Genomic DNA, 21,788 nt, shown 5'->3' on the forward strand with positions numbered 1-21,788 from the left:
ATCCGTAGCCACAATACCACAGTTCTCCCTAGAAGTCACCATTGTAAACTCTTTCTTGGGTCTCCTTCCAAATATGGTTTTGGCATTTTATGTTTTTATTTATAATAGAGATTTTCATCCATTCAACAGAAGTTTATGGACTGACTTTTGTTTCAATTTTCAGACCTCTCCAGCTGCCTAGGCATTGAAACTAGACCTACCTGTTGCCCTCGCCTCCCTTCCCCGCTTCTAAATTATAAATTCACAAAATCGCTTCTCGGCCTTTTGGCTAAGATCAAGTGTAGCACCTGTTATCAGTTTAATAAATTCACAGAATTTTTCTTGCAAGGGAAGGTTTTATTTGTTTTTTTATCTTTGTTGTTTTGAGGAGAGAGTTGAGCGACTCTTTATCTGAACACCTGGACCTTTTTTAAGGCTGTGTGTTGTAAGCATTATAATGTGCCAGCTGTTGGACTTCAGTGGGCTGGGATTCCACTGACCTTTTTCTCCTGTTCTTCATCCTCTTCCCCTGCCTGTCTTTGCCAAAATTAGCTTGTCAATATTAGCATTGACAAGCTTGTCAAGATTCGATTGTCAAGATTGGCAAATCTTGACCGTTGCTACTTAAAATTTTGTCCATGTCAGATTTCCAGTATAATGCATGTAGTTCTGTGAAAATACAAATTCCCTTTAAAGAACTAAAAGGAAGGGCGCCTGGGTGGCTCAGGCGGTTAATCGTATGACTTTGATCAGGTAATGATATCTCAGTTCTTGAGTTAGAGCCTGGCATGGGGCTCTGTGCTGACAGCTCAGAGCCCGGAGCCTGCTTCAGATTCTGTGTCCTCTCTCTCTGCCCCTTCCCAGTGCACTCTCTTTTCTCTCCCCCCTCCCCAACCAATAAACAAACATTAAAAAAATAGGAACTAAAAGGAAAGGTATGCTGTAAACTTTATATTTGCAGTGCATATTCTGAACCAAATAAGCAAATGAGACCTACCTATGTGAAGACACTGTGTGAATTGAAGTGCTATCTACAAATTTAAAACCATTATTAATACTATTGGATGGCATGTCAGCCTTTCATAATGTGTATTAAGCACCTAATTAGAAGTCACTTTGGAAACAATAATATGATAAAACACAAACAAAAGGGGAGCCTGTGTGGCTCAGTCCATTAAGCATCCCACTCTTGATTTTGGCTCCGGTCATGATACCAGGATGGTTAGATTAACCCTCATGGGGTCAGCTCTAATATTGAGTAGCCTGCTTGGCATTCTCTCTCTCCCTCTGTCTTTCTCTCTGTCCCACCCTCTCTCTCTCAAAATAAATAAATAAAACTTAGGGAAAAAAAACCCTCTGCAATTGGATCAAAACTTTATTTTTTACATTTACCCATTTAACTCTTTGTTAAGATTTTATCTCATTTCCTGGTTGCATCAAAAACTCTTCTCCATTCTCAGCAAACTTTGACCTAAAGAAAAATCCCAAAATATTAGGATGTTATCTTTAAAGTTTTTCTAGTATAGATTTAGGACAAATAAAATAACTTTTCTGACCACTTACTGTGTTCAAGGCCTTATGCTACACCTACAACATAGTCTAAAACAGTACCTACTCTCAAGGTTCTAACTTTTAGAGGCACTCATTAACCCAAGAGCGTTTAAGTCCAAAAATGTAAATAATTTTACAAAGTACCTTGGCAAATTTATAAATAACAAAACCATAAACAGCTTAGGGAAACTTAACTAATATTTATTGGTGGTATCATCTCACTTCTACCTTTTCCCTTCTCTCAATTCTCAATTCCTAAGACTAGAGCAGTTCCTACTTTCATAAGAACACAATTTTCAATGTGTAAAGGTAAGGTTGTGAAAAGTAAGATAACAAAGCTACCATTTTATGTCTCTTTTCTGATATTAACTAAAGACATTACAAAGTAAAGATACTTATCTTTAGGGCAACATCATTTTTCTTTTTTCTTTTCTTTTTTCTTCCTTTTTTTTTTTTCAATGTCCTTTTTCAAAATGTAATCATTCCTATTAATATTGGCCTGGCATTACAGTTCCTGCTTACTAAAAAGAGATACTTGAGGAAGCAGAATTATAGCAGCATGCTAGAATTAAGGCTAAATATTTAGTTGTAAGTCTATGTAATTTTATTCTTCAGATAAGCACATAAAATTGACCTCACCTTTCAAGTCGTTGCTCAAATGTCATCCTATTTAAAACTGCAACCCACCCAACATCCTCCTTATCCTGATTTTTAAAATTTTTTTAACGTTTATTTATTTTAGAAAGAGACAGAGACAGTGTGAGCTGGGGAGGGGCAGAGAGAGGGAGAGACAACATCCGAAGCAGGCTCCAGGCTCTGAGCTGTCAGCACAGAGCCCAATGCAGGGCCGGAACTCACAAGCTGTGAGATCATGACCTGAGCTGAAGCCAGACACCCAACCAACTGAGCCACCCAGGTGTGCCATCCTCATCCTGATTTTTTAAAAGAACTTGCCACTAAACATAATTTACTTGTCTATTATGCCTATATTTTGTCTACTTCCTCTCACTAGAATGTAACATCTATGAATGCCAATATTTTTGTTTATTTTGTTCACTGCTTTGTCCTAATACTTGGGCACGAAACATATTTGTTGAGAGAATTTGCTGAATTATAAGTTTTTAAGGCCAATGCCATAAGCATTAGTTAACATAAACATATATTGTGCAATATTATTAAACTTGTTTCCTAAAGTAGGCATATCTAAACCACCTGTCATAGTTTGATAGAAGCCAAACTATCATATTCAGATAAAGAAGGTTGTTGGGGCACTTGGCTGCTTCAGTCAGCAGAGCATCCAACTCTTGATCTCAGGGCTGTGAGTTTAAGCCCCGCAATGGGTGTGGAACCTACTTAAACAAACAAAAGTTGTCATATTTGAGGAAAAGCCACCAGGTGGTGGTATTGCTTCATACTAATTCTCCATAGACTGAGATCAATTGGTCCAATTTATCAAAAGCTGAGTGGACAATTTAATCCTTTTCAAATCTCATGGTCCAAGAATAATTAACTAAATTTTAAAATGTGAATGTTTTAATGCAGTCCAAGCAAGCAATACAAGCTTAAAACTCCTTTGACTCTAAAATCACAATAAGATCAAGTAAGTTCAGAATTTTAAAGCTAGGAGGAACCTCAATTCCTCAAAACCACCTCAATTACAGATGTAGTAGAAACAACCTAAGAAACAGCCAGGAAAGCAACCCTAATCATTTGACTTCCAGGCCTGGAGTAACTAGATTATGATGCTTTCTGTAACTGAACCATGATCTATCCATTCGGTAAATTGATATTCATACATATGACCATGACTCAAGAATCTGTAGTTTCCAAGGCTCGGAACTAAACATTTCTATATGTTCCATTACCTAGTGGAAGTTACATTCTTTCACTCAGATCTTATTCTATGAAGCAGAAACCTGTGAAATATAATAAGTATATGATAAATATAAGCTTCAAAAGGGCTTATCATACTGTGTATTTATAATTGTATTTTAAACTAAGGAGCATTTTGGGGTGTCTGGGTGGCTCAGTTAGGCATCTGACTCTTGATCTCAGCTCAGGTCTTGGTCTCAGTGTTGTGAGTTCAAGCCCCACACTGGGATCCACACTGGGCATGGAGACTACTTAAAAAATAAAAATCAAAATAAACTAAGAAGCATTTTGAAATCATAACTAGGTGTGTGATTTTCACAAAGCAAGATTTTGATTATATTTCACATGTTTCCTTTCAATGACATGCACTTTGCCAACATTGAAGAGTTTCTCTTTAAAGGTTATTGAGATGTAATTCACATACAATAAAATTCACAATTTTTAAATGTTTATTTATTTCGAGAGATAGAGAGAAAGAGAGTGCACTCAAGTGAGGGAGGGGCAGAGGGAGAGAGGGAGGAAGCGAGAGAATCCCAAGCAGCCTCCTCACTGTCAGCACAGAGCCCATCACAGGGCTAGAACTCACAAACTGTTGATTATGACCTGAGCTGAAATTAAGAGTCAGACACTCAACCGACAGAGGCACTCAGACACCCCTACAAGTCACAATTTTTAAAAATATTTTAATGTTTGTTTATTTTTGAGAGAGGGAGAGAAAGAGAGAGTATGAGCGGGGGAAGGGCAGAGAGAGAGCAGGACGGAGGATCTGAAGCAGAGAGGCAGATGCGGGGCTTAAACTCACAAACTGTGAGATCATGACCTGAACAAAGTCTGATGCTCAACCGATTGAGACACCCAGGCACCCCCAAAATTCACAATTTTTAAGTGTACATTAAGTGACTTTTAGTATATTCACAAGGTTTGCAAAGATCACCCAAATTTCAGAACATTTTCATCACCCTAAACAAAAACTCTGTACCCATTAAGCAATAATAACTTCCCAGTCCACCCCTCCCCTAGCCTCTTATAACCTGTAATCTATTTTCTGTCTCTATGAGTTTGCCTATTCTAGATATTTCATATAAGTGGAACCATACAACATTTGTCCAGTATTTGTCTTATTTTACTTAGCATGTTTTCGGAGTTCATTCATGTTATAGCATTTATCAAATACTTCATTCCTTTCTATGACTGAATAAGATTCTGTTGTATATGCCATGTTTTGTGTATTCAACAGTTGATGGACATTTGAGTTGACCTCGTTTTTTGGCTATTTGAATAATGGTGCTATGAACATTTGTGTACAAGTTTTTGTGGGAATATATGTTTTCAGTTTTGTGGAGTATAAACCTAGGAATGGAATTGCTGAATCATATGGTAACTCTTATGTTTAACTTTTTTTTTCTATGTTTAACTTTTTGAGGAACTACCAAACTGTTTTCCAGCTGCATTGTTTGCTGAAACTGTTTTCCACGATTTTAACATTTGCATCAAGAATGTTTCAGGGTTCTTATTTTTCACATACTCACCTATACTTCTTTTCCACTTTTTAAATCCTAGCCATCCTAATAGGTGTAAAATGGTATCTCATTGGGGTTTGTTTGTTTGTTTGTTTGTTTCTGAGTAGGCTCCACACCCAGCATGGAGCCCAACCTGGGACTTGAACTCAGAACCCACATCAGGCTTTGTGCTGACAGCTCAGAGCCTGAAGCCTGCTTCAAATTCTGTGTCTCCCTCACTTTCTGCCCCTCCCCTGCTCGCACTCTGTCTCTTTCTCTCAAAAATAAATAAATGTTAATAAAATTTTTTAAGTATTCCTGATGACTAGTGATGCTGAACACCTTTTCATGTGCTTATTGGCAATATCTATATTTTCTTTAGAGAAATGTCTACTCAAATCCACTGCCTATTTTTTAATCAAGTTATTTGTCTTTTTTATTGTTGAGGTGTAAAAGTTTTCTGTATGTATTCTGGATATTATAACTTTATCAAATATATAATTACAAATATTTTTCCAATCCCGTGAGTTGTCTTTTCAGTTTGTTGATAGTGTCCTTTGATGCACAGCTTTTAATTTCGATGAAGTCTGTCTTACCTATTTTTTCTTTTGTAGTGTGCTTTGCATGTCAAATCTAAGAATCTACTGCCTAATCCAAACTCATGAAGATTTACACCTATATTTTCTTCTAAAAGAAAAGTAAAACAAACACCCCTAAATCTGGTTCACTTTTCCAACTTCCCTATTTCTTTGCTCAGTGATCCAAATTCTATCTTGCCTTACCATCTCTGGTTAATACAGACTTGCTCCTTCTTCTGGCCCTTCACAGTGACCAAACCCTTCCCATTCTTCCTTTACTTCCTACTCTTAGACAGTAACCACTTAACTGATCCATCTTTTTCTCCCCACTCTCAAATACCCCTAAACATCACCATTTTGCATCTAATTAAAGTCTAGCATGTACTAGGTACTCAATAAACGTTAACTGAATAAAACTCATGTTAATCTCTCTATCATAAGCCTTTAAAACTCATTGCACAAAGATGTTTATAACTGTTGGTTACTTTTACAGAAGACTGTGGGGTTCTTAAGGGCAAGGCCTTTCTTACTCTTCTATGTATCCCCAATGTTACCATGTTGGAGTTCAGTAAATGTTTGTTGAATTCATAAATGGATGAGGCCTGAGCTTCTTAACATGGTATTCAAAAACTTCCACAGTTCAATCCAACTTACTATCTCTCTCCAGTTTAGGCAAAAATTGTGAATTGAGGTTGGGGGGTGGGGTACTCACTGTTTCCAGGACCCTCTAGATTTTAGTTCTAAAGTAAAGTTTACCACTATTATCAAAGAAGACACCTACTGCTCTGTAGTTCTCTTCCTCTGCAAAATGAAGGATTGGACCACATTAGAGCTTCTCAGACTTTAACATATACACAAAGCACCCAAAGACCTTGAACATGCAAGATCAGATTCTGATCCTGTGTTTCTACTAGCTCCCAGGGGATGTTAATGCTAATGGTCCACAGACTGGCCACCCTTCAAGTAATTATAAAATTTTGTCCTCTGCAACCTTTTTAATATCTTCTGGACATACCTTCTGCATGACTGACACTATACCATTTTGTATATTGCCTCTCCTCCCTGGGATGCTTTCTCCATTTATTTCCTCCTATTTGAATCCAACCCATCTTTTCAGGATCTTACTCCTGGGCAAAGCTTTCTCTGACTGCTCTAGTGCCCCTACTCAATCTTTTTTTACTCTACTAAAGTATCCAGGGAGCCTGGGTGGTTCAGTTGGTTAAGCATCATATTCTTGATTTTGGCTCGGGTCATGGTCTCACTGTTGGTGAGTTCAAGTCCCACATTGCACTGTCAACATGGAGCCTGCTTGGGATTCTCTGTTTCCCTCTCTCTCTGTCCTACTCTCGCTCATTCACACTCTCTTTCTCCTTCTCAAAACAAATAAATACACATTAAAAAATTATAAAATAAATAAAGTATCCATTATTGGTGCTTCGTGTTTGACCCATCATCTACAAATAATTACTGGTTAACATTGTCTGTATGTGAGTACCCAGTTATATCCTTCTTTTTCTTTCTTATGAGGCTCAACACAATGCCTCACATATAGGAAGTACTCAACAAATCATTGTTGAATAAATGAATGAATGAATGACTCACTTCAGCATTACTACTCCAGAGAGAAATCAAATGTTTTACTGTACTATATTGTTCTTTTCCAGAATATGGAGGAAAGAGCCAGTATGGAATTTCCCCAGTCTACCTAAATGAGGCAGTTCAATCTAAACAACAATTTGATCTTTTTAAAAATAAATGATATTAAAATATCTAAAACGAATTTATCTTAAAATACAAATTTCTCCCTTTAGTTTCTGAAACAATGAAATTTGCTACCTCTGTTTCTGTCCCAATTTCCAAAACCAAATGTACATAATATATTATATGAGAAATATAATGAGAGCTTCACATTATGTGGAATAAAAGATTGGTCCTATAGAATATGAATTGGTATTTTATCATGATTTCAATATCCTGGTTAAACAACCTGCTTTACGCCCAATGCCATGTTGCATATCAAATAATAAAGTAAACTCTCTGGTGAAAAACAAAGAATCCTTCTTATTGATATAGAGAAGTTGTTTTAAAGTTAAAATAAGGAAGTTCTTTGAATATTGCCTAACTCACTATTGTGGGAAAAAAAAAGTTAGAAGCATTTCAGAACAAAGTACCCTATTTTGCATTTCTATTAAAGTTTTTTTCTTAACTTGCAAAATTGTTTCATAAACTAGACTTTAACTCAAATATCAATTTACCATTTTTGACAAGAGAAAAGAGCTATATTGTATATTATCAAGTTTTTGACCAGATAGATGTTTGAGTTATAAGTTATCAGACTGTAAAACTTCTTGATAGACTGTGAAACGACAGCTCCACAAATGTAGAGCACTTTAATCATGGTTATGCGTAAGGCATAACACTTCTGCAAAATGCTGGAAAACATGGGGCGCCTGGGTGGCGCAGTCGGTTAAGCGTCCGACTTCAGCCAGGTCACAATCTCGCGGCCCGTGAGTTCGAGCCCCGCGTCAGGCTCTGGGCTGATGGCTCAGAGCCTGGAGCCTGTTTCCGATTCTGTGTCTCCCTCTCTCTCTGCCCCTCCCCCGTTCATGCTCTGTCTCTCTCTGTCCCAAAAATAAATTAAAAAAAAAAAAAATGCTGGAAAACGTGAGCTAAGTGAGTACAACTAGTAAAAGTGCTGTATCACTTGAATGGAGATATTAGTCTTACTTTTACTAGGTTTTAGTAATCTAAATCAGTGTGTTTTATTTCAGTTCCAAAGGATTTCCATTCTTAATTTAGTTTACCCACTTCTGATGGGAACGTCTCTTCACAAAATAAATAATAAAGTGAAAAGTCTCAGGAAGCAGACATTAATACTGATTTTTAATTATCTTTATTTTATTTAGTTCTCTAGCTCTAATAAAATATTTATGGGAAGAGGTTATTTTTAGCTCAGGCTTTGCAAAGCTCTCTGTCACCTCCCAATCTGAGTTCATCAGAATGAAGCAACACAGAATATACAATTGATGGATACCACAAGGGCTAAGTAGGGGGTTTTGTTATTATAAATTGTCATCTCCATAGAACCTGAAAGAACATTGAAGATCATTGGGGCCAGTCTCCTCATTTTACAAGTGGAGACACCGTGGCCTTGATGTCACCCAGCTCATTGGTGACAGTCAGGCTTGAACTCTACTCCTTCTCTTTAATCCATGGTCCTTTCCACCTTTTTAAGTGAGACATAGGAAAACTATGAATGGTAAGAGCATCCAGAAACACACATAAGGGCACCTGGGTGGCTCAGTCGGTTAAGCATCATACTTCAGCTCAGGTCATGATCTCATGGTGTATAGGTCCAAGCCCCGCATTGGGCTCTGTGCTGACAGCTCAGAGCCTGGAGCCTGCTTCGGATTCTCTCTCTCTCTCTCTCTCTCTCTCTCTCTCTGTGGGGGAGGGCCCCTGCTCACACTATGTCTCTCTCTCTCTCTCAAAAATAAATAAGAATTAAAAAAATTAAAAATAAATAAAAATTAAATTAAAAAGAAAAAAAGAAACACACGTAAATGAAGGAGGTAGCCCAGTCTCTTCTGGGCTGTCTGCAGAGCTCTGCCATTTGATCCACACCCCACTCAGCTCTCACTTGGTTGGCCATCCTTGAGAGACTCAAAATTCAACCACTGACTGGAAATTACTAGATGGTAATTACACAAATAGAACTTCTCTAAATGTGTCTCATTACCTGTATTTGTCACTGGGTAACCACATTTTTCCATTTTACTTCATTCCATTTTCATAAACAGCCCTATAAAATATATATTATTATTCTCCCACATTTTAAAGACAAAAAAATTGCAGCTTAGTCAGGTTAAGTAATTTACCCAAGGTGCAGAGCTAGAATGTGGCAGAGCTAAGACTGGATCCCGAGCTGTTTGGCATCAGAACCAGGCCTCTTAAGCACTATTGCGGTGTGTTGCTTCTGGGAAAAAAAACTGATCTACCCAAAATAAGAAACGTCCTTATTATTTATAAAAAGATATGTATATATGAAAATATTTACACGTTATTTTCTAAATGATGTGTTCTTTTTGTTTTATTTGGGATAGATAGTAATAGTCAATATGAGAGAGTTCAGCCTAATTTATCAGTCATTTTCAATTTAAATTTTACTTTTTGCAATGCATAGTTACTTTAAAGATAACATATGTTGGGGTGCCTGGGGGGCTCTTGGTTTCAGCTCATGTCATGATCTTGCAGTTCATGATTTCAAGGCCCGCATTGGTCTCCACACAGGCAGTGCAGAGCCTGCTTGAGTTTCTCCCTCTCTCTCTCTCTCTCTGCCCCTCCCCTGCTTACATGTGCTCTCTCTCAAATACATTTTTAAAAAATTTTAAGTTATACATGTTTATGTATCCAAAAAAAAAATTCAAACAGTACAAGAGTAAAGAATGAAAAATCTCTCTCCTACTCTGACTTCTATACCCAGAGTCACCTTCTCAAATCAATCACTATAAATGGTTTTGTGTATCCTTCAAAATGTATTCTACGCATATACACATATACAGGTATGTCTCACCTTACTGTGCTTCATTTTACTGCATGACCCTGGGATCTTGATCTGAGCCAAAATCAAGAGTCAGATGCTCAACTGACTGAGCCACCCAGGTGCCCCCCTCCCTTTTTTTGTGAGAGACAGAGTGCAAGTGGGGAAGGGGCAGAAGGAGAGAGAGAATCTTAAGCAGGCTCCATGCCCTGAGCTGAAATCAAGAGTCCGACCCTTAACTGACTGAGCCACCCAGGCACCCTACATGTGTCTCACTTTAAAGCAAAAGCTAAAAATGATTAAGCTTAGTGAGAAACGCATGTAAAAAGCCAAGCTAGGCCAAAAGCAAGGCCTTTTGTATCAAATAATTAGCCAAGTTGTAGGGCGCCTGGGTGGCTCAGTCAGTTAAGTGTCTGACTTTGGCTCAGGTCATGGTCTCACGATTCGTGAGTTTGAGCCCTGTGACAGGCTCTGTGCTGACAGCTCAGAGCCTGGATCCTACTTCAGATTCTGTGTCTCCTTCTCTCTCTGCCCTTCTCTTGCTGTCTCTCTCTCTCTCTCTCTCTCTCTCAAAAATAAACACTAAAAAAAAAAATTAAAAAAAATAATTAACCAAGTTGTGAATGCAACAGAAAAGTTCTTAAAGGAAATGAAAAGTGTTACTCCAGTGAACACACAAATAATAAGAAAATGAAACAGCCTTGGGGTGCCTGGTTAGCTCAGGTCAGATCTTGCGGTTTGTGAGTTCAAGCCCTGTGTCGGGCTCTGTGCTGACAGTTCAGAACCTGGACCCTGATTTGGATTCTGTGTCTCACTCTCTCTCTGCCTCTCTCTCTCTCAAAAATAAGTAAACATTAATTTTTTTTTAATAAAAGAAAATGAAACAGCCTTATTGCTGATATGGAGAAAGTTTTAGTGGTCTAGAAAGTTTAGTGGTCAAACCAGCCACAACATTCCCTTAAGCCAAAGCCCAATCCAGAGCAAGGCCCTAACTCTCTCCAATTCTATGAAGGCTGAGACAGGTGAGGAAACTGCAGAAGAAAATTTGAAGCTAGAAGAGATTAGTTCAGGGGCACCTGGGTCACTTGACCAGTTAAGTGTCTGACTCAATTTCAGCTCAGGTCATGATCTCATGGTCCGTGAATTTGAGCACCACATCAGGCTCAGTGCCAACAGCTCAGAGCTTGCTTGGGATTCTCTCTCTCCCTCTCTTTCTTCCATCCCCAACTCCCATGGGTGTGTGCTCTCCCTCTCTCTCTCTCAAAATAAATTTTAAAAAAGAAGAAGAAAAGTTTAGTTCATGAGGTTTAAGGAAAGAAGCTGTCTCAATAACATGAAATTACAAGGTGAATAGCAAGTGCCAATATAGAAGCTGCAACAAGTTATCCAGATCCAGCTAAGATAATTAATGAAGGTGACTACACTAAACAACAGATTTTCAATGTAGACAAAACAATCTTCTATTGAGAAAAGATGCCATCTAGGACTTTCATAGCTAAAGAGGAAAATAAATGCCCGGTTTCAATGTTTCAAAGGACAGGATGACTCTCTTGTTAGGTGCTAATGCAGCTGGTGACTTAAAGTTGAAGCCAATTCTCACTTACCATTCTGAAAATCCAAGGGCCATTAAGAATTATGCCAGATCCTTTCTGCCTGTGCTCTCCCAATGAAACAACAAAGTCTAGATGACAGCACATCTGTTTACAGCATGGTTTTCTGAAGATTTTAAGCCCACTGTTGAGACCAGCTGCTCAGAAAAAAATATTTCTTTCGAAATATTACTGCTCACCTACAATGCACCTGTTCACCCAAAATCACTGATGGAGATGGAGAATGAGATCAATGTTGTTTTCCTGCCTGTTGACACAACATTTATTCTGTAGCCCATAGATCAAGGAATAATTTAGACTTTCAAGATTTATTATTTAAGAAATACATTTTGCAAGGCTATAGCTGCCATAGATGGCGATTCTTCTGATGGATCTGGGCAAAGTAAATTGAAAACCTCCTGGAAAGAATTCACCATTCTACATGCCACTAAGAACATTTTTAATTCAAGAGAAGAGGTCAAAATATCATGAACAGGAGTTTGGAAGAAGTTGATTCCAACTCTCAAGGATGACTTTGAGGATTCAAGACTTCAGAGGAGGAAGTAACTGCAGATGTGGTGGAAATAGCAAGAGAACTAGAATTACAAGTGGAGCCTGAAGATGTGATTGAATTGCTGAAATCTCATGGTAAAACTTTAATGGGTGAAGATTTGCTTCTTATGGATGAACAAAGAAAGTGGTTTCTTACGATGTAATCTACTCCTGGTGGAGATGCTATGAAGATTGTTGACATTACAGAAAAGGATTTAGAATATTACATAAATTTAGTTGATAAAGCAATGGTAGGGTTTGAGAGGATTGATTCCAATTTTGAAAGAAGTTCTACTGTGCATAAAATGCTATCAAACAGCATCATGTGCTGCAGAGAAATCATTTGTGAATGGGAGTCAATCAATGTGACAAACTTTATTGTTGTCTCATTTTAAGAAATTGCCACAGCCACCGCAACTTTCTACAATCACCAGCTTGATCAGTTAGCAGCCATCAATATTAAGGCAAGCAGCAGCAAAAAGATTACAACTCGCTGAAAGCTCAGAGGATGGTTAGCATTTCTTAACAATAAAGTATTTATTGATTAAGATATGTACAATTGACCCTTGAACAACATGAGTTTGAACTACATGGGTCCATTTATATGCAGATTTTTAAAATAAATACAGTACAGTAGGGGCACCTGGGTGGCGCAGTTGGTTAAGCGTCCAACTTCAGCCAGGTCACGATCTCGCGGTCCGTGAGTTCGAGCCCCGCGTCGGGCTCTGGGCTGATGGCTCAGAGCCTGGAGCCTGTTTTCGATTCTGTGTCTCCCTCTCTCTCTGCCCCTCCCCCGTTCATGCTCTGTCTCTCTCTGTCCCAAAAATAAATAAACGTTGAAAAAAAAACATTAAAAAAAAATAAATACAGTACAGTACTGTAACATATTTTCTCTTCCTTGTGATTTTCTTTTCTTTTCTTTTTAGATACTGAATTTTTTTTAAGTACTCTATGCCCAACGTGGGGCTCAAAGTCACAACCCTGAGATCAAGAATTGCACGTTCTGCTGACTGAGCCAGCCAAGCGCCCCTCTTCCTTGTGATTTTCTTACTAACATTTTCTTTTCTCTAGCTTGCTTTATTGTAAGAATATAGTATATAATGTTTATAGCATTCAAAACATACGTTAATCGACACTTGTCAGTAAGACTTCTAGTCAATGATAGGCTATTAGTAGTTAAATTTTGGAGAAGTCAAGTTAAACATGGATTTTGGACTGTATGGAGGGTGGTGCACCTAAACTCCACATTGTTTGTGTCAACTATACATTGTTTTTATATGTAATGCTATTGTACACTTAGTAGACTATAGTATAGTTAAATACAACTTGTATAGGCACTGGGAAGCCAAAAACTTCATTTTACTTGCTTTATTGTGATATTTGCTTTATTGTGGTGGTCTGGCACTGAACCTGCAGTATCTCTGAGGTGTGCCTGTATATGTACATTTCCTTTAATATAGATGGTAGCATTATATTTACACTGTTCTGTATGTTTTTACACTTAATGTATCTTGGCAAATGTTCTATATCAATACATGTAAATTTACCTTATTCTTTTTAAACAGTGGGAAATTGTTCCATTGCAGAATAATAAGAAGGTGAAAATTCATTAACATCAATAAATAGTGTTTCTTGGGCTCTATCCTGTATGTGTGACTGGAAGATTTCCAGCCCCACCCTGCAAATCCCACAGATCTATCCTATGAGCCTCCAAGAGATGAAGAGAGATATAGGTGAACCCTCTGGTGCCATCAACAGAGAAGTTCCTATCATGCTATTCACAACACAAGACAGCATGGCATTTCTTCCCCTGATAGTTCCACTAAAACTTTTGTGTCAGAGCAACTTGTCCAGTTCTTGGTTTTGACATGACACATAAGCCCTTCAGATCTGAGTAATAAATAATATGCAACACTCAAAAATGTCTTTCTTCACCAGTAATTCCTTTGGAATAAGTCTTCCTATAAAGTTCCTGGGTCTTTCATGCAAACAGATCTCTGGTAGACCCTCTTCAGCTAAAGTCTGAATATTCCCAGTTGAGTCCATTTAGTGAGACTGTATTCAGTGGCTCAAGATGAGTCACACATGCCATCCCATCTCCACTGCTAAAAACACACAATGCAGCACTCCTATGGAGTCCTCTTGCCTCACATGAGCCTTATTGGCATGCATGGTGAAAACAGACTTTTATTAATGGACATCAAATTTGACATTTATTAATGGACTTCAAAATTGATGTATTATTGCCATTTACGGCTGAGAAAAGTGAGGATAAGTATAACAGATGGAAAAAAGTGAGTCTGTGGTGTTCAAGCAGGGAGTGGGTATTAACTGATATTAAAGTCTTCTGTTTCTCCAGACTGCCTTCCCAGGGCTGGGGAACTCCTCCATCCACAGCCATTTCAAGTACAACTTGAAATTAAACTTTTTTAAAGCTTTTTCTTCCTTCCTTCCTCTCTTTCTTTCTTTCTTTCTTTTTCTTTTTTAAAGTAATCTATATACCCAACATAGGGCCCAAACTCATGACCCTGAAATCAAGAGTCACTACCAACTGAGCCAGCCAGGTGCCCCTTCTTTTAAATTCTATGTTCATCATGGGCAGCTATGTGCCCTTGAACACCACACGTTTCATTATTTATTCATCCATTCACTGAACAAATATCATTAAGACCTGGTGAAAGGCCAACCATTGTGCCTCATCCTGGGGACTTACCTGCAAAGGAGAAGAATGTGTCAGTTTCAACATATAAACAAGTAAATAAACAAGGTATCTATAGATTGCAATAAATGCTATGGAAGAAATGGGTAGGATAATGTGATCAAATGTTACTAACTGGAAAGAAGGGGCTATTTTAGATAGAAGGGTCAGGGAAGGTGACATTTCAACTGAAGTCTGAAGGGTGAAAGATGAGAAGGAGCCAGTCATGCAAGGACTAGGGAACAAGTGTCTGGGCAAAGTGGACAGCAGCTACTTGCTCTTTCCAGTTCACTTCAGCATGGCACACTGTTGAACTCAAAATACACTTCTCAAATGAAAATGAATTCACATTGCTTTGCCAAGTGCTAAAACATATTTTAAGGCCAACTATTACCTGACCAATTGCTATTTAAAATAATACACTAAATAATAGTTTCTATTATTACATTATTTATTTATCTTTATACATTTTCTAATGTGTATTATAAGGGATAACCTCTATTTGATACTGACTGAGGCAGCATAATATATTCCTTCAACAAATATACATCAAGTCCTACTGTATGCTAGATCTTCTGCTGGACTTTGGTGATGAAATAGTGAAGCAAAGAAAGCTTATGTGAAATGAGTACTGGATTGACATTGGGTTGGGGTCCTTAGTCCCCTCTCCCATCAAGGCAGTTTTCATGTGCTTTATACACATGACCTTCCATATGAAAGTTTATTATATAAATGATTTCACTGAAAAAAAAGGAAAAAGATTAGAAAATCACAGGCTCCCCAAAGTCCTTTCTGTAAAAGTAGATATACATATTATTGTGGGGAAATTTTTATTTTCCTTAAATTCCTTAAAAGCTACATGTGGACATTATGTTTGAGACAACTCAAGAATCATATGAAATAAGTGAATTACTTTGCTTGAATGGATGAAAAATTTACTTTTAACATAAATATAACATTTTCCCCTATGGATATAGAACATTAACCAAAGTTCCTTGCCCTTTTAAAACACAAAAACAAAACAAAACACTCATATTTACTTGTTTCTGATTTTTAAAATTCTCCTTGTCCTATCAGAATTCTCAAAGTACAGTCTACGTACATTTTAATTGAATTCTTTTCTCCTTTCAAAATTTCTGACAATCTTTTAAGCAATAAGGAAGGAAATACCAAACTGGCAAAATGTGGGATGTGAAAATGGTGCTATGGGCATGAGAAAACTGCTCCTATTATGTTAGCAAGTTTCGAGTCCTTTACAAAAAAGAAGAACTGGCTTATTAATACCAGTTTTGCTTAGTCATGTATTTTTTTTAAAGTTATTTTGCAGTTATGTATTGGCTTTTTCGCTGGCATCAACGTGGGAAACAAAGTCACATGAATTGAAGTTAGTGCTCATTTTATTTCTGTCCTTTTCCTCTTTGACACCTATCTAGGGCATACAGATGTTATGAAATTCATAACAAAGACCTCTAGTCATTTTGGGGAGAAAAATCACACTCCCTTCTTTCGCTTAAAGTACTTAGGTTATATTTCTTTCCTTAGACTATGTAAGACCACTATTCCGTGTTATTATGGTGCTTGGTATTAAGTAATGAATTTAGTTGGTAATGAACATGCCAGGTATTAATTGTTGGCCTGTGGCAACATTGCCAAGTAAAGTTATTGTTTCTTGGTCCTTCATTTGGGTGGTCTCTTCTGCTTTCCAGCAAAGGCCCTCCCAGAGCATACATACCTCTGCACTCAGACCCAACTCTGCATTCTCTGGCCCAGTCTCTCAAGTTCTAGATCTTTCTGAGCTCTTTCTTTTGTTTATCCCTAGCTGACTTCCAGCTGCTACAAGACATTCACACTCCAGTATTAGGAAAAAAATTATTAGAAAATGTTCTCCCTGGTAAATACTGTCACTCAAACATTTTCTGAAGTCATGAATAATATGGGGTTTTAGGTAGCTAAAGGAGGAGATATTTTCACTCACAGCTTTCTATAGGTACTTTTCAAATTCTACCCCAGAAAGGGTCATCTTTGCTAAATGGATATAAACCCCCTGCCTTTCTTACTCAATGAAACTTGCTTACTCATAGCTCACAAAGTTCCCCTGAAGATGATTAGTAAGCATTATTCCAAAGTTTCAGCAAAAACATTGAGGGAGGCTGCCTAACAGTATTAGATTTAAATTAGTGGTTTGAAAGAAAGTCACGTTGCCTTATCTGCTAGCCAGTTTCTGCTAAATTAGTTTTTTTCTCACTAACAAGTGCTCATGCAAACAAGGAAAAAATAAGAATTCACAAAGAAATATAAGATTAGAACTGAAAGGGACCTTTAGGATAAACAAGGCCAATGTACTCATTTTACAGAGATAACTGAGGCTGCCAAGCCAAGTTATCCAGACTCACTGAGCCAGTGATAGACCTCATTCCTCAATTACAGTGTCTCGTAGCACCATGGTCCTCTCCTTTCTTCCAAGCAGAACATTTTGCAACTACTTGCTTATGTCATTTCGTGATTACAGGACTATTCCCTTCATGATTACAGGAACTCTGGTTTCACTTGCCCCTTACCAGAACAATCAGGCTTATAGTCGGTGCTCAATAAATATTTGTTGAATATCTCTAAACATAGAGTCAACTCTCAGTAAAGATAGAATTGAAAGTTTATTTAGTCTTTTGAATAATTGTCAAGTCATTGTTCACACATTATGTAGACATGTCACTTAAGTTAATCAAGAAAATGTTAGTTTCTACTGTAGTAAAATATAAACTTTAAAATCTCAATGGCATAAGACAAAAGGGCTACTTCATATGTATTTAAATTCTATATGTGATGGATGTCCTATCTCTACCTTATAGCTAGCTACTCTACCTGGAACTTAGAGCCTCCAAGGTCATGATGGAAGAGTGAGAGAGCAAGACGGAGGCAGCATACTGGCTCAGAGGGCCTTAAGTCCAGAAGTGGCACACGGCACTTCCACTCAGATTCCTGTGGCCAGAATTGATCAAATGGGCCCATGCCCATGGCAAAAGAGGTTGACAATGTTTTTGGGAGAACTAGCCGTCTCTGCTCGCCATTGTATGAGTTAATTATAATAATAACAATCACTATTTTTTAATGTTTATTTATTTATTTTTAAGAGAAATAAGGACAGCACTAGTGGGGGAGGAGGCAGAGAGAGAGGTAGAGAGAATCCCAAGCAGGCTCCACACTTGTCTCAGAGCCCGACGAGGGGCTCGATCTCACAAACCATAAGATCACGACTTTGAGCTAAAATCAAGAGTCAGACATTTAACCAACAATTTAGCCATCCAGGTACCCCAACAAGTACTAATCTTTATTGAGTACTTACTTTCTGCTAGGTCAAGAGTTAATATGTGCGTTATTACATCCACTGCTCCATTTAATTCTTAGTACATGGAAATGAACTGCAGACACTCATTATGCTCAGTTTCCATATGAAGAAATTAAGGGATTGGTTCATTTGTTCAAGATCACAATTGCTAAGTGGGGTCAGAGATCTGTACTAATATGTCAGGTGCTAAAGCCTGTGCTCATAGCCACTCTGATTTAATCTCACCTATGTAAGTCATCAGAGTAAGGCTTTGAAGAACAACAGATTGCTTTTAATAGTAAAAATAGAGGATACGAATTATAAAATTCATTTGTGTGATGATAAATAAGCTCAATTTACCCATTCAGTTGAAGAAATGACTATTGTTAATGTCATCAGTAGTGGAGAAAACTGAGATAATGTGCATCCTGATGAACACTGAGAACACAACACACAGCATTTCTGCCCAAAGTTCATGATCTGAATCTGAGAAAAAAAACCCAAACTGAAGGACAGTGTACAAAACAACTGGCCTGCATTCTTCAAAAATGTCAGTGCCATAAAGGACAAAGACTGAGGAACTCCTCCAGATGTAAGAGGATGAAGAGAACCACAAAGTACAATGTATGATCTTGAATTGGATCCTAGAAGAGGGGCTCAAAAAGGTTATGAAGGACATTTTGAGGGCAACAGTTGAAATTGAAATATGAACACTATATTATATGAGTATTATGATAATAATACATTTCCAAATTTGAAAATTATACTATGATTATTGAAAACAAACTCAGGCACCTGGGTGGCTCAGTTGGTTAAGCGTCTGGCTTCAGCTCAGGTCATGATCCCATGGTCCATGGGTTTGAGCCCCACGTTGGGCTCTGTGCTGACAGCTCAAGAGCCTGGAGACTGCTTCAGATTCTGTGTGTCCCCCTCTCTCTCTGCCCCTCCCTGACCCATGATCTGTCTCTGTCAAAAATAAATAAATATTAAAAATAAAAAAAAAAAAGGGGGCGCCTGGGTGGCTCAGTCGGTTAAACGTCCGACTTCAGCTCAGGTCACGATCTCATGGTCCGTGAGTTCGAGCCCCGCGTCGGGCTCTGGGCTGATGGCCCAGAGCCTGGAGCCTGCTTCGATTCTGTGTCTCCCTCTCTCTCTGCCCCTCCCCCATTCATGCTCTGTCTCTCTGTCTCAAAAATAGATAAACATTAAAAAAAAAAAAAGAAGAATGAATGAAAAAGAAAACGGACAACCTCAAGGGGCGCTGGGGTGGCTCAGTTGGTTAAGCATCTGACTTCAGCTCAGGTCATGATCTGACAGTTCTTGACTTGGAGTCCCACATCAGTGAGCTCAAGCCCCACTTCTGGTAAAACATGAGTCCCCCCTTCAGGTGAGCCCTGTTTCTCTCTCTCTCTTTCTGTCTCTGACACTCGCTCATTCGTGCCTCTCTCTGTCTCTTGAAAAGAAAAGAAAAATGAAAAAAGAAAAGTAAAAAAAAGAAAAGAGAAATCCTCAGTTTTCCACCTGTGTGTTTCTTCCCTGTGAATCTCCTTTACAGCTCCCAGAAAACACTTCTGGTCACCAGATGTGTAGAGATTTTTCTCCACACCAAGTAATTCTTTGTGACACCAACTCAGTGTCCTACAATTTAACTCAATTCTCATACTATTTATCCAGAGACAGTGTCAGATCCCACATGTAAGGGTTTAGTGCCATGCATTCTCCTTCAACATACCCACTTCAGACTCCAAGCCCAGGTTGTCATCTGTGTTTCTGACCAACTAGCTCTACATCGGAGGTTCCAGTGACCCCCTTCTTGGGTTTGATTAATTTGCTAGAGAGGCTCACAAAACTCAGGGAAACACTTAACATTTATGAGTTTATACAAAGATACGGTAAAGGATACGGATGAATAGCCAGATGAAGAGATGCATAGGGAGAGGTCTGGGAGGGTCCTGAGTACTGGAACTTCTGTCCCCATGGAGTTGGGATTCATCACCCACCTGGTGTGGATGCATTCACCAAACTGGAAGCTCACTGAACTTCATATTATTAGATTTTATGGAGGCTTCCTCACATGGGCACGATCAAATATTAACTCCATTTCTAACCCCTCTCCCCTCTCTGGAGAATGGGGGTTGGAGCTGAAGATGCCAAGCTTCTAATCAAGACTAGGTCTTTCCGGTGACTACTCCCATCCAGAAGCCATCCAGGAGCCCACCCAGAGTCACTTCATAGAACAAAAGATGCTCCTAATGCTCTTATCACTTAGGAATTTACAAGAGTTTCAAAAGTTCTGTGTCAGGAACCAGGGGCAGAGACCGATATATATTTTCTATTTTCTCACAGTTAACTAAGAGAATGTTCTTGTTTTTAGGACTTATCTATAGAGCTATCTAGACATGAAGGGGCATGATGTCTAAAACCTGCTTTCAGGGTGCCTGGGTGGCTCAGTCCATTAAACATCTGACTTTGGGGGCGCCTGGGTGGCGCAGTCGGTTAAGCGTCCAACTTCAGCCAGGTCACGATCTCGCGGTCCGGGAGTTCAAGCCCCGCGTCGGGCTCTGGGCTGATGGCTCAGAGCCTGGAGCCTGTTTCCGATTCTGTGTCTCCCTCTCTCTCTGCCCCTCCCCTGTTCATGCTCTGTCTCTCTCTGTCCCAAAAATAAACGTTGAAAAAAAAAAATTTAAACATCTGACTTTGGCTCAGGTCATGATTTCGCGGTTCCTGAGTTTGAGCCCTGTTTTGGGCTCTGTACTAACAGCTCAGAGCCTGAAGCCTGCTTCATATTCTGTGTCTCCCTCTCTCTGTGCTCCTTGCTTGCATTCTCTCTCTCAAAAATAAACATTAAAAAAAATTTTTTAAATAAAATAAAACTTGCTTTCAAATGATTCATAGTTATATGTATAAATAAAAAGAGATAAGCAAAAATAGCAAATCACTAACAATTACTGAATCTGCACTATTCATAAAATTGTTTAAATTTTGACTTTTTTGAAAAAAAAATTAAAAAAAAAAAGAAGCATTTATTCATGGCCTGGTTGACACTAGGCACTGCTTCTGGCCACAGAAAAGTAAGTTTTAGGCAAGGATATGTACAGAATGCTATGCATCTAATTCATTGTAGGTAAGACTGGTAGAACCCAAGCTGTGATTGATTTCCTTTATCATAAAGGCTTTTGATTCATTAGGCTTGGTTTTCAAAGGAAGGTTATGGTTTCCTCCTCCTTGGAGGTTTTGAGGGAGGAAAGAAATGAAGTCTCAGTGGGGTGTCAGAAGGGGCCATGAATTTTTGTAACCATTAGTTCCATGGTAATATAAAAACTGAAGAGAAATGGAAATCCCCTTTGAAAGCAAAGGCATTCTCAGGCAACAGAAATCCAAGGCTCTGGTGGAGTGGTTGAGAATTAGAAAAACCGCCCATTCTATTCAAATTCACTCTCACTCAAAGCATTAATGCACTGAATAGATCGCTCAACAAAAACCACAGATGCTGGTAGCTTCCCATCCTTCCCTAAGGCATGCGGGCATATAAACTACTGGAGAAAAACAAGCAAACCAGGGCAAAGTTTCCAAACCTTCTTTCCCCCAAGGTCAGAAGAGTTTCTGAA

General features: G+C 38.5%; 1 pseudogene; it reads left to right on the plus strand.

Annotated features, from left to right (window-relative positions):
- Window positions 1-248: 248 nt before the first annotated feature.
- On the plus strand, window positions 249-403 carry LOC122474203 (annotated as a pseudogene).
- The last annotated feature ends 21,385 nt before the right edge of the window (window positions 404-21,788 follow it).

The sequence above is a fragment of the Prionailurus bengalensis genome, chromosome B4 (genome assembly GCF_016509475.1).
Source record: "Prionailurus bengalensis isolate Pbe53 chromosome B4, Fcat_Pben_1.1_paternal_pri, whole genome shotgun sequence".
Taxonomy (NCBI): domain Eukaryota; kingdom Metazoa; phylum Chordata; class Mammalia; order Carnivora; family Felidae; genus Prionailurus; species Prionailurus bengalensis.